Below are 13777 nucleotides of genomic sequence, written 5' to 3' on the forward strand. Positions count from 1 at the left end.
AAAAAAAAAAAACATAAGGGAACTAAAACAAAACAAAAGGGGCACCTGGGTGGCTCAGTCAGTTAAGTGTCTGCCTTCAGCTCAGGTCATGTTCCCGGAGTCCCTGCTCATCAGGTCGTCTGCTTCTCCCTCTACCCCTCACCCAGATCATGCTTTCTCTCTCTCTCTCAAATAAATAAATAAAATCTTTTTAAAAATAAAACAAAAATGACTGAGCTATTTACTACCTACAAGAAATTCAATTCAAATATAATGATAAAGGCAGACAGAAAATAAAAGAATGAAAAAAGATATACAAAAATTAATAAAAAATTCAAAGTAGCTATATTAATATCAGATAAGATATTAATAAACTTACTAGAGCAAATAAGCTTACTAGAGACAGAGAAGGAGATTATATAAAGATGAAATGGTCAATCTGCAAAGAAGACATAGCAATCTTAAATATGTATGCACCAAACAAAAAAATATAAAATATATGAAACAAAAACTGATAGAAGAAAAAGGTGAAATAGACAAATCTACAATTATACTTGGAAGCTTCAACATCTTGTTCCCAATAATTGCTAAAACAGCTAGACAGAAAATCATCAAGAATATAGCAGAAGTCAACAACTCCATCAACAGACAGGATCTAATCAATGTTTATTGAACACATTAACTAACAACAGAAGTACTCATGGAATATGTATTAAGATAAACCATGTCTGGGCCACAGGCAAACCTGAACAAATTTAAAATAATTGAAATTATGCAGGATGTTCTGTGAATGCAATGAAATCAAACTCAAAATTAAAGACAGAAAAAAATCTCCAAATGCTTGGGAACTGAAAAGCATATTTCTTAATAATAACTTTGTCAAATAGGAAACCTCAAGGAAAATATGAATGAAAGTAAAAATGCAATTTTAGAAAAAAGAATAAAATGTTAGGAATCAGTCTACTTGATTTCAAGACTATTATGTATCTACAGTAATCAAGACTGTGTGTAATTGGTGGGAAGGAAAGACACACAAATCAATGGAAAAAAATATAAAGAACCCAGAAATTGGGGCACCTGGATGTCTCAGTAGGTTAAACATCTGCCTTCAGCTCAGGTCCTGGGATCGAGCCCCACATTGGGCTCCCTGCTCAGGTGAGAGCCTGCTTCTCTCCCCCCACACCCCCATCAAATAAATAGATAAAATCTTAAAAACAAAAAACCAGAAATAGATCTGATAAGCCCAACTAATTTTTGACAAAGTTTTTAAAAAGCAATTCAATAGAGGAAAGAATCTTTTCAACAAATGGTGCTAGTGTAATGGATATCCTTAGGCAAAAAGATGAACCTCATTTTAGTCTTATATTTTATACAAAAATTAATTCAAAATGGATCATAGATTTAAATGCAAAATTATAGAATGTTTAGGAAAACAATGCAGGATAAAATATTTAGGATCTTGGACTAGACACTTAGACTTGACACAAAGCGTGTCTTATAAAAGGAAAAAATTGATAAATTGAACTTCACAAAACTAAAACTTTTGCTCTATGACAATGATGTAAAGCAAGCTGTGGAATGGGAGAAATTATTTGCAAACCACATTTCAGTCACAGGATAGTATCTAGATCTACAAAAATTTCTCACAACTCAACAGCAAAACAAACAAAAACAAATTGAACGTGGACATGAGATATGACAAGACATTTCACCAAAAAAGATAAATATGACAAAAAAGTACATGAGAAAATGTTTATTAACTGTGAGGGCAATACAAATTAAAATAAGATACCACCACCACTTACAATTAGATACCACTATAAACCTATCAGGATGGCTAAAATTAAAAAATGATAGCAATACCATATGCTGCCAAGGGTGCAGAGAACATGGATCATTATTCATACATTTCTGGAGAGAATGTAAAGTGGTATAGTCATTCTGGAAAACAATTTTAAGAAGGAAAGAGAAAAGCAAAGAAAAGAGAGGAGAGGAGAAGAGAAAAAGATACAAGGAAAGAAAATTAAGCAGGCAACTACCCTATGACTCAGAAGTTGTACTCCTGTGCATTATCCTAAAGGAATAAGATTTATGTTCACACAAAAACCCATACACCAACATCAGTCACAAGCTTTATTTATAATAGCCAAAAAACTGGAAGCAATACAGATGTTCTTCAATAGGTAAATTGTTAAATAAGCTGTGGCACATCCATATCATGGAGTGGGACACTATTTGGCAATAAAAAGTTAAAAACTATTCATACATCCTACAACCTGAAGTAATTGCCAGAAAATTATACTGAGTGAAAACTGCCAAACCCCAAAGGTTACATACTGCATGATTCCATTTATGTTATTTTTATTGGTTTTATTGAGGTATAATTCACATATCATACAATTCACTCATTTAACCGTATAGTTCAATGACTTTTGGTATATTTACAAAGGTGTGCCTCTATCACCATAATCAATTTTAGAATATTTTCATTACCACCCAAAAAACCCTGTACCCATTACCCATTAGCCCATTAATGAACAACCCCCAAATCGTCATCTCTTCTAGCCCTAGAGAACCACTAACCTACTTCCTGTCTCTATAAATTTACTTACTCTGAACATTTTATATAAATGGAATCATAGGGTGCCTTGGTGGCTCAGTCGGTTAAGCATCTGCCTTCAGCTCAAGTCATGATCCCAGGGTCCTGGGATCGAGTCCTGTGTTGGGCTCCCTGATCAGCAGGGAGTCTGCTTCTCCCTCTCCCTCTGCCCCTCCCCACTGCTCGTGCTCTCTCTCTCTCAAGCTCTCTCTCTCTCTCTGATATAAATAAATAAAATCTTTAAAAATAAATAAATAAATAAATGGAAGCATAATATATTGTCTTTTATGACTATATTCACTTAGCATAATGTATTCAACTCTCATCCATTTAGTAGCAGGTCTTAATATTTCATTTTTTATGGCTGAATAATTTTCCATTGTATGAATATACCACATCTTTTTCCAATTCTATTGAGAAAAAATTGACATACTTTATTGTACAAGAAATGAAGACAAAAAAGGAAAAAAAAATCTTGTGATGAGAACTCCTAGGATTTACTCTCTTAGCAACTTTCCAGTATATCATACAGCAATATCAGCTATAATCATTATGTTGTACATAACATCCTTACTACTTATTTATCTTGAAGTTTTTACTTTTTGACTGGCTTCCTTTAATTCTTTCTTCTCCCACCTTTCACCTCTAATAATCACAGGTTTGATCTCTTTTTCTTTCTTTTTTTAAATCCAGCTTTCTTTTTTCCTTTTTTTAAAATCTTATTTTATTATGTTATGTTAGTCACCATACAGCACATCATTAGTTTTTGATGTAGTGTTCCATGATTCATTGTTTTTGTATAACACCCAGTCCTCCATGCAATACATGCCCTCCTTAATACCCATCACCGGGCTAACCCATCTCCCCCCCAAACCCTCAGTTTGTTTCTCAGAGTCCATAGTCTCTCATGGTTCATCTCCCCCTCCAATTCCCGCCCCCCTTTCATTTTTCCCTTCCTTCTCTTTTTCTGTGAGTTTGTGGGTTTCTTTGATTATTAATTTTTTTTGTCTTTAGATTCCACATATAAGTGAGATAATAAAGTATTTGTCTTTCTCTGTCTTATATCACTTAGCATAATGCATCCAGGATTCATCCATATTGTCACAAATGGTAGGAATTCCTATTTTTTTATGGCTGGATAATATCCCATTCTTTATAAATACTACAACTTCTTTATCCATTCATCCATCAATGAATGAATAGGTTGTTTCCATGTTTTGGATTTTATAAATAATTCTGTGATGAGCATGGGGGTGCATATATCATCTCAAGATAGTGTTCCTTTTTCCTTTGGATGTATTCTCAAAAGTGGAATTGCTGGATCAGATGTTACCTCTATTTTTTCTCTTTTTTTGATGACCCTCCATACTGTTTTCCATAGTGGCTGTACCAATTTACAATCCCACCAATAGTCAGACAGTTTCCCTTTTCTCCACATCCAGCCAGCATTTGTTATCTCTTCATTTTTTGATGATGGCCATTCTAAAATGTGTGGGGTTATACTTCACTGTAGTTTGAATTTTCATTTCCCTAATAACTAGTAATGTTGAACATTTTTCATATACCTGTTGGCCTTTTGTATATTCTTTGGAGAAATGTCTATTTAGATCAGCTATTTTTAAATGGGTTATTTGGAGGGGTTTTTGTGGGTTTTTTTGGTTTTTTTGGGTTTTTTGCTGAGTTCTTTATATATTTTGGATAGTAGCCCTTATCAGATATATGGTTTGCAATTTTTTTTTCTAATTCTTTAGGTTGTTTTTTCACTTTGTTGATTCTTCCATTTGCTATGCAGAAACTTTTTAATTTGATGTAGTCCCACTTGTTTATTTTTATTATGTTGCTTGTGCTTTAGGTGTCATCTAAAAAAAAAAAAAAACCACTACCATAGCACATGTCAAAGAGTGTGTTCCTATGCTATCTTCTAGAATTTCACATTTTCAGGTCTTGCATTTAAGTCTTTAATCCATTTTGAGTTAACATTCATGAGTGAGGTAAAATATGGACCCACTTTCATTTACTTACATGCAAATATCCAATTATCCCAGCACCATATATTAAAGAGACTGTTTTTTCTCCATTGAGTATTCTTGGCTCCATTGGTGTATTCTTATTAAGTATTAGTTGACCCTATATGCTTGGATTAATTTTAGGCTCTCAATTCTGTTCCATTAGTCTATTTGTCTGTTTTTATGCCAGTACCATATAGTTTTGATGCTTCTAACTTTATAGTGTAGCTTCAAATCAGGAAGTGTAATGCTTCTTGCTTTCTTCTTCTTTCTCAAGATTTCTTTGACTATTCAAAATCCTTTGTGGTTCTATATATATTTTAGGAGTGTCTTTTCTACTTCTGTAAAAATTTGCCATTTGAATCTTGAATCTATAGATGGCTTTTGGTAGTACTGACATTTTAACAATATTAATTTTTCCAATGAACACAGGATAACTTTCCATTTATGTGTGTCTTCTTTGATTTCTTTCATCAATCTAAGTTTTCAGAGTACAGATATATTTCATCTCCTTAGACAAATGTATTCCTAAGATTTTACTGGTTTTGATGCTATTTTAAATGTAATCAATTTCTTTATTTCTCTTTTAAAAAGTTTTTTATGTATAAAAACACTACTAATTTTTGTATATTGATTTTGAGTCATGCATTTTACTAAATTTGTGGATTAGATCTAACAGATTTTTGGTTGAGTCTTCTGGATTTTCTGTATATAAAATTATGTCTTCTGCAAATAAAGACAATATTACTTCTTCCTTTCCAATCCTCATACCTTTTATTTATTTTTCTTGCCTAATTGCTCTAGTTAGGATTTCTAGTACTATTTTGACTGGGAGTCATGAAAGAGGGAACTCTTGTCTTGTTCCTGATCTTAAAGGAAAAGCTTTCAACCTTTACTTTTGCGAGTGCTATTGGCTGTGGGTTTGTCTTACATGGCCTTTTTATGTTTGATATGTTCATTCTGTGCCTAATTTGTTATGAGTTTTTGTCATGAATAGATGCTGAATATTGTCAAGTGCTTTTTTGTATTTACTGAGATGATAATATGATTCTTCTCTGTCATTCTATTAATGTGATCTATCACACACCTGCGTCCTCAGGATAAATCCCACTTAATCATAGTGAATGATCTTGTGTTGCTTGTTGTGTTGCTGAATTTGTTTTGCTAGCATTTTATTGAGAATTGTTGCATATATATTCAGCAAAAATATTGGCCTATAGTTTTTTCCTCTGGTAGTATCCTCTTCGGGTTTTAGTTTTCAGGATAATGTTAGCCTGGTAAAATGAGAGAGTTTCTTACCCTTCAATTTTTTTGGAAGAGTTTGAAAAAGACTGTTGTTAATTCTTCCTTAAATATTTGATTAAATCCACCAGTGAAACGATCTGGCCCCATGCTTTTCATCACTGGGAGATTTTTGCTAACTGATTCAGACTCTGTACTAGTAATTAGCCTATTTAGATTTTCTACTTCTTCCTGATTCATTCTTGATAAGTTGTAGGTTTCTAATAATTTTTCCAATTCTTCTCACTTGTCTAATTTATTGGTGTATATTTGTTCATAATAGCCTCTTATGATCCTTTGAATTTCTGTGGTATTAGTTGTAATGTGTCCTTTTTCATTTATAGTTGTGTTGATTTGGGTCTTCCTCCCCCTTGGTTGATTTAGATAAGGGTTTGCCAATTTTATCTTGTCAAAGAATCAACTCCTACATTTGGTTAACATTTTTCTATTAATTTGTTTCTTTCTTTCTTTTTTTTTTTTTTGTAGTTCCTTAAGATATGGAGTTAATATTGCTTATTTGAGACCTTTTTGCCTTTTATTGTAGGCTTTTATTGCTACAAACATTCCCCTTAAAACTTTTGCTTTATCCCATAAGTTCTGGTAAATTGTGCTTCTCTTTTTTTTAAGAAACTTTTTATTTTCCCTTTGAGTTTTCTTTGATTTATTGATTGTTCAGGAGAGTGTTATTTAATTTCATGGGTTTGTAATTTTTTTTTAAGTTTCCTATATTGATTTCTAGTTTCATGTGATTGTGTTCAGAGAACATATTTGGTATGATTTCAATCTTCTTGAATTTATTGATTTGTTTTGTGGCCTAACATAGTGTATCCTAGAAAAATGTTCCATGTGAGCTTGAGAAAAAATATGAGTTCTGCTCTTATTGGATAGAATATTCTACATATATCTCTTAGGTCAATTTGGTCTATAGTGTTCTTCAAATTGCTGTTTTCATATTGACTGTCTGAATGATTAATCTGTTGCTGAGAGTTCAGTATTAAGGTATCCAATTATTATCATATACTATTTCTCCTTTTAGCTGTTAGTTTTTGCTCTATATATTTAGGTGCTCCAATGTTGGTTGCAAAAAATATTTACAAATGTTATATTTTCTTGATATATTGACCCTATTATCATGACCTTCTTTGTTCCTTTTTTCCATTTTTGGTTAAAGTCTATTTTCTCTGATATAGGTAAAGCTACCCCTGATTTTTTTTTTTTTTTGGTGTTTTAGTTGTTACCATTTGTTTGAATGTTCTTTTCAATCCTTTTATTCTCAATCTATGTGTGCTTTAAGGCTAAGAGAGTCTCTTGTCAATAGCATATTGTTGGATTTTTTTTTTAATCCATTAAGCCATTCTTTTCCTTTCAATAGCAGAATTTAATCCATTTATATTTAAAGTAATTATTGATAGATAAAGACTTACTATTGTCATTTTGTTCATTGTTTCTTGGTTGTTTTGTAAATCCATTGTTCCTTGTTCTTATCCTGCTGGGTTTTGTGTCTGTGTTTTAATGTCTTTAGTATCAGTATTCTTTAACTCCTTTATCATGTTTTTGTTGTTATTGTTGTTTTTAATTTTACTACGGAATTTTTACTTTTGGTGACCATGAAGCTTACATAAAATATCTTAAGCTTATAACATCCTATTTTTATTGATAAAAACTTAAATTTAATAGAATTTGTAAACTTTAAACCTTCATTCTTCATATTTTAGGTTATTGCTTTTATAATTTGTATGTTTTTTTGTGTATTGTCTAACAATAAATTATTATAGTTATGGCTGTTTTAATTATGTTTTTTTTTCTTTTTTACTTTTAAACTAGAGTTTTAAGTGAATTATGCACTCTATTACCATATTGCAGAATCTAACTATATCTATATATTTACCATTACCAGTTTGATTTGTGCTACCTCCTTGCTTTTGTGTTAGTGTTCTTTTACTTCCACTCAAAGAACTCTCTTTAGGACTTCTTATAAGGCAGGTCTGGTTGTAATACTCCCTCAGATTTTTTTTTTTTTTTGGATGAGGAAGATGTATCCCTTCTTTTGTTTCTCAAGGACAGCTTCCCCAGGTGTAGAACTCTTGGGTGACAGTAATTTTCTTTCAATATTTTTATTATGTCATTCCACTCTTTCCTGGTCTGAAAAGATTCTGTTGGGAAATCCAATAGTCTTATGTTCCTTTGTATGTAATTCTCTCTTTTCTCTGTTGTTCTTAACTTTTTTTTACATTTTTGGTCTTTAATTAAGCACATAAAACAATTATTTTATATATTTCTCCATGAACTTTTTGTGAAATTCAGATCACAGTGTATCATTTACAAATCTTTTGTCATTCTTCTTTCTTTTTAAAAATATATTTATTTATTTGAGAGAGTGAGAGAGCACAAGCAGGAGGGGCAGGGAGAGAGAGAGAGAATCTCAAGCAGCCCAACTCAGGGCTTGATCTCACAACCCTGAGATCATGACCTGAGCTGAAACCAAGAGTTGGATGCCTAATTGACTGTGCCACCTAGGGGCCCCTGTCTTTCTTCTGATAATCTACACCATTTGCACAGTTCTTGAAAAAAACATCATCATCCTACTTTCTTTTAACTTTAAAGTTGGCCTGAGGCTGTGATGGGCCAGTGAGATTGAGAGGGTTTCCACTCAAAATGTTTTCCATATGTATTCTTTCTTCTTCAGCTTTCTCTTCTTGTTCCTTCCTGGACTGATCTTCAGCTCTCTCATTTTTATTTTTTTCTAGTTCTGCAAGAGGTGATACAGAATCATCATCATCACTCCCCTCTTCAAAATTTTCATTTTCATCTTCCTCATCTGTTGGAGGATCATCTGCATCAAGGTTGACAGCAGGAATCTGGTTTAAGCAAGACTTCTTTGACACTAAAGAGAAGATGGTATGTTCTTATGTTAGACAATCTCTATATTTCTCTCTTGCACCAACTCACTTGCTCTCTTCCAGCTCTCTCCTACAGTCATGGTTCCAAGCTTCTTCAGGGGTATCCTAAATAGTTTGTCTATATTTTATCTTTGTATGAGAAGGTAGGTCTCTACTCAGGCTCTTCTTCTAAAGTTTATAGGTTTGCTTTGTTCAGTCAGCTCAATTTGGATTTCTGGGTGTGTCTGCTGATAATGTCCTTGGGCATTTGGGTCCAGCTATCATTATCTATATTTGAGTGAGACATTTGTTTGAGCTCTGAGGATGAGGATTGGGGCTATATCACTCACTAAGAACAATTAGATAGGACGGCTGCTTGCTTCCCTACTAGTGAGGTTGGTTGTAGGATGGCTTCCATGTTTGTCTAGATTCTCTGATCAGGCTTACTAGATGGTTGGGACTGAGTACTACATTCAGTAATAGATGAGGCTATGAGATAGCTTCCCTGCCCTGGCCAGGTGGTAGGATGTGTCTCAGGGCTTACATGATTCATTGTTTGGGGCTGCAAATCAGGCCAGAGTGTGTCTGATTTCCCTAGTCAACTGAGGTTACTAATTTTGCTCTGCAAATGGGGAAAGCCATGGGCTGTGCTGTCTGTTAAAGTGCCACTGTTTATAGGCCTGTTGAATGGGCTATGCAGCTTCCCATGTGCTCTGGGTAGGGTCCCTGGCTGGACAGGCTGAAGGCTGTATTCAGTGATAAGAAGGACTACAAATTAGAATCCTTGCCTTGGCACAGTAAGATAAGAAGCTCTAATGCTGATAAAGCCCTTTGTTGTCTCAACTCAAGCTGACTACACCCGAAATACTCTGGCCAAAGAAGGATACTGACTTTGTTTTCTAAACTGTCTACTCTATTACTGCTAAGTTCCCTGATCGGAATGTGCCCCTGACTTGGTTCTGCATATGAGAAAAAACAAGTAGTGGGGATAACATTGGGCACTGCAGGTATGAACTCAGGTTACCAAGACCCACGTGCTGATTGTTTGAACCCCACTTCCTCTTGTATGTTACAGTCAGATTCTCAGTGGTTGAGCCCCACAGATTTCTCTGCAATCCCTATAGTGCTAGATCAGAGTAGGGGCTCCTACAAAGTGACCCCAATGCTGGACAGGCAAGGAAGGTTGTGTCCTCTTCATTCTGCAGAGTAGACAGTTTAGAAACCTTCTCTAGGTTTGAGCACTGCTTGAAGACACAACTTCCAGCAGTTTTTGCCAGCCTTCTGATCAGTTGGGGCTGGAAAACACTCTTCACAGAGGGTGAGGCTATGTCTTAGCTCCTTTGCCTGAGTGGGAGGGGGAGGGGCCACTCTAGGTCACTCTCAATTTCCAAAACAGATTCTCCACTTGGGAAGGGCCAGGAGCTACCTTCCTCATCCTTGGTTATGAATTAATCTACCATGGTGGATTGCCTGCCTAGGCATAGCACAAGAATTCATCATGCCCTGTACTGGCTTTCCTCTGAGTGAAATTAGCTCTGTCTGCCCACATATTGGTGGGAATACTACTGGGCAGTCCAGCTTCCAGGAGTTGTTATCAGCCCTTTTGGTCTATGGGACCAGAAGACACTCTCTACAGCAAGTGGGATCTGTGATTCAGCTTCTTGCCTACGCATGAATAAACTGCATTCTAAGTCCTTATTTAAGAATCCAAATCAGACAGATCTAGACTCTGCTAAGTTTCCTGATCAGAATGTGCCCCTGACTTGGTTCTGCATATGAGCAAAACAACTAGTTGAGATAACATCGGGCACTGCAGGTATGAACTCAGGTTACCAAGACCCACGTGCTGATTGTTTGAACCCCACTTCCCCTTGTGTGTCACAGTCAGATTCTCAGTGGTTGAGCCCCACAGATTTCTCTGCAATCCCTATAGTGCTAGACCAGAGTAGGGGCTCCCACAAAGTGACCCCAATGCTGGACAGGCAAGGAAGGTTGTGTCCTCTTCATTCTCTTTTCCCACTGGAGGAACCTCTTGACATGATGTTTCACTGTCCTGGGAAGGGGCAATACAATCAATGTGTAACTGCTTCTCTTACCCTCTAAAGCAGTCTATGCTGGTCTCTGTCTTTTGGAGGGTGCCTTAACCTCACCCCTATGTTCCAGAATTTTCTCAATGTTATTTTGTCTTGAATAGTTGTTAGTTGTTCCTCTTTAGAGGGGGAGAAGAGTCAGGAATAACCTATTTCACCATCTTGATAATGTCCATATAATATTTTTTAAATGACAAATTTATAGAAATAAAGAACAGATTAGTTATTTCCAGGGATTATGAATAGGGTAGGGTTGAGAGGGAAGTGAATATGGATATAAAAGAAAATATGAAGGATCCTTGTGATGATGGCAATGTACTGTATCTTGACTATATCAGTATCAATATCCTGGTTGCAATAATGTAATATAATTGTGTAAGTTGATACCATTGGGGGGGAAATGAGTAAAGGCAATTTATCTGTATTATTTCTTACAACAATGCTTGAATCTACAATTATCCCAAAATAAAATAAAAGTAATAATATAAGTACATAACAAATAAATATTTTTAAACTATAATTGTGCATACTTATTATATGAAAAAGGTGAAGGTTTCAAGAAAATAGATTGGGAAACTTGCAACCAGGTAAGGGAAAAGGAAGCAAAGTGAAAGAAGCTACACCACTAGAGAAATTCTCATGCAAGTCACAGCCCTAATACCTGGGCTCAGCAATACTGAGATTTCATTTATTATAGAATTATTATAATTGTTAATCATTATTATAATTAATTATATTATAAAATTATTAAATGAATTTCCTCCTCATACCTCACCACCATACCAGCAGGGCTCCACTATGACTAATAGTGGATTATAGCTGGAAGAATTGTAAGATACAGACTGTTTCTGAGTTAATGTAATTAGGGTATCCCAAGGTCAAGAGGAGATACAAAAACAGACACAAGAATTTGAAGCTTCTGGTCCCAAAAGCATTAGCAAATATTAAGCACAACCCACCTCCTAGCCAAATTAATATTTATTTTTATGCTAAATACCTACATACATCAGTTCTTATTACCCAGTACAAAATGTCTGGGTTTTAACAACAACAACAAAATTATAAGACATGCCTATATTCAAGAAAAAAACACATTCAGAACCAGACTCAGATGGGACCCAGATTGTTAGCATTATCACATAGGAAATTTAAAATATAATAATAAAATATCTTAAGAGCTATATGAAAAAAGAAAACATTATATATATATTCATTACATATATACAATATATAATCTATATATATATTCATTACATACATATACAATTTCATTACATACATATGTAATGAAAGCAGAGAGATGGAAACTCTAAAAATGAATTTAAAGATATTAAAAATTGGGCGCCTGGGTGGCTCAGATGGTTAAGCGTCTGCTTTTGGCTCAGGTCATTATCCTAGGGTCCTGGGATCAAGTCCTGCATCGGGCTCCCTGCTCAGCGGGGAGCCTGCTTCTCCCTCTGCCTCTGCCTCTCTCTCTCCCTGTCTCTCATGAATAAATAAATAAAATCTTTTAAAAAAGATATTAAAAATTATACACAAAAAATAAAAATTATTTTGATGGGTTCGTCAGTAGACTGTACATGGCCAAAGAAATAAGTGTTCTTGAAGAAAGATCAATAGAAACTTCCCAAACTGAAATCCAAAGAGGAAATAGAATGAAAAAACTAGTACAAAACATTAAATACTATGGAAAAGTTTCTAAAGGTGCATATGCATAATGGGAATATCAGAAGGAGATGAAAGAGAGAATAGAGCAGAATAAATATTTGAAGTGATAATGACTAAGAAATTTCTAAAATCAATGATAAATACCAGACTACAGATCTGGAAATCCAAAGAACACCAAAAGAATGACTACCCTCTCTCCCATACCCCACCCCAAAAGAAGAAAGAAAGAAAGAAAGAAGAAAGAAAGAAAGAAAGAAAGAAAGAAAGAAAGAAAGAAAGATGAAAGAAAGAAAGATGAATGAAAGAAAGAAGAAAGAAAGAAAGAAAAAAAGAAAGAAAGAAAGAAAGAAAATAATATATAGGTGTATTATAGTTCAATTGCAAAAAGTTTGAAAGAAAATAAAGCAAATAAAATAGAGGAACACAGATAGGAATTATAACAGATTTCCCATCAGAAACAACCAAAAAGGAGAGTGTAGTGAAATATTGAAAGTGTTAAAAAAAAAAAAAAAACTTCCCCAACTTAAAATTGTATATCTAGTAAAGGTGCCCTTAAAAGTAAAGAAGAAATAAAGACTGTCTTAGAAAAAAAAGTGGGGGCAGAGATTCAGGCCATCATACCTGCTCTGCAAGAAATGTTAAAAGAAATTCTTCAGGTAGGAAACAAACAAAGAAGCAAAAAACCAAACTGAACTAAAACAAAACAAACAAAAAATAACTTGTATCTAACCTAAGGAAGAGAAGTGCTTCAGGCAAGTAGTAAATGAAAATTTAAAAAATCATTAATACTTCTGATTTTGTAATTGATTTAAAAGATAACTGAAGAAATAATAGTAATAGTGTATTGGGTGAAGATAGCATATGAGTAAGTGAAATCAATGGCAAGAATGTCACAAAGGACAAAAGGGAGGAATTAGAGATATTTAGTTATCAGTTAATTGTACTATACATGAAATGTCATAGTGTTATTTGAAGGTAGACTTCAATTAGTTCAGTATATGTTGTAACCTCTAGGGCAACAAATAGAGTTTTTATAAATAAATGTAATTGATATGCTAAGAAAATAAAATGGAATCCTATAAAAATGTTCAATTACCATATGATTTCACTCATATGTGGAATTTAAGAAAAAATAAATGAGCAAAGGGGAAAAAAACAGAGAGACTGGCAAACCAAGAAACAGACTCTGAACTATAAAGAAAAAACTAATAATTACCAAAGGGGAAGTTGTTTGGGGGGATTAAGGAGTGCACTTGTGATGAGAACCGGATGTTG

The 13777-nt window shown here is 34.2% G+C and overlaps 1 pseudogene; it reads right to left on the reverse strand.

Annotated features, from left to right (window-relative positions):
• Nucleotides 1–8128: 8128 nt before the first annotated feature.
• On the reverse strand, nt 8129–8933 carry LOC102746770 (spliceosome-associated protein CWC15 homolog pseudogene; annotated as a pseudogene).
• Nucleotides 8934–13777: the final 4844 nt, after the last annotated feature.

Source organism: Leptonychotes weddellii, unplaced genomic scaffold (genome assembly GCF_054177405.1).
Source record: "Leptonychotes weddellii isolate Sample4059 unplaced genomic scaffold, ASM5417740v2 HiC_scaffold_2009, whole genome shotgun sequence".
In the NCBI taxonomy this organism is placed as follows: Eukaryota; Metazoa; Chordata; class Mammalia; order Carnivora; family Phocidae; genus Leptonychotes; species Leptonychotes weddellii.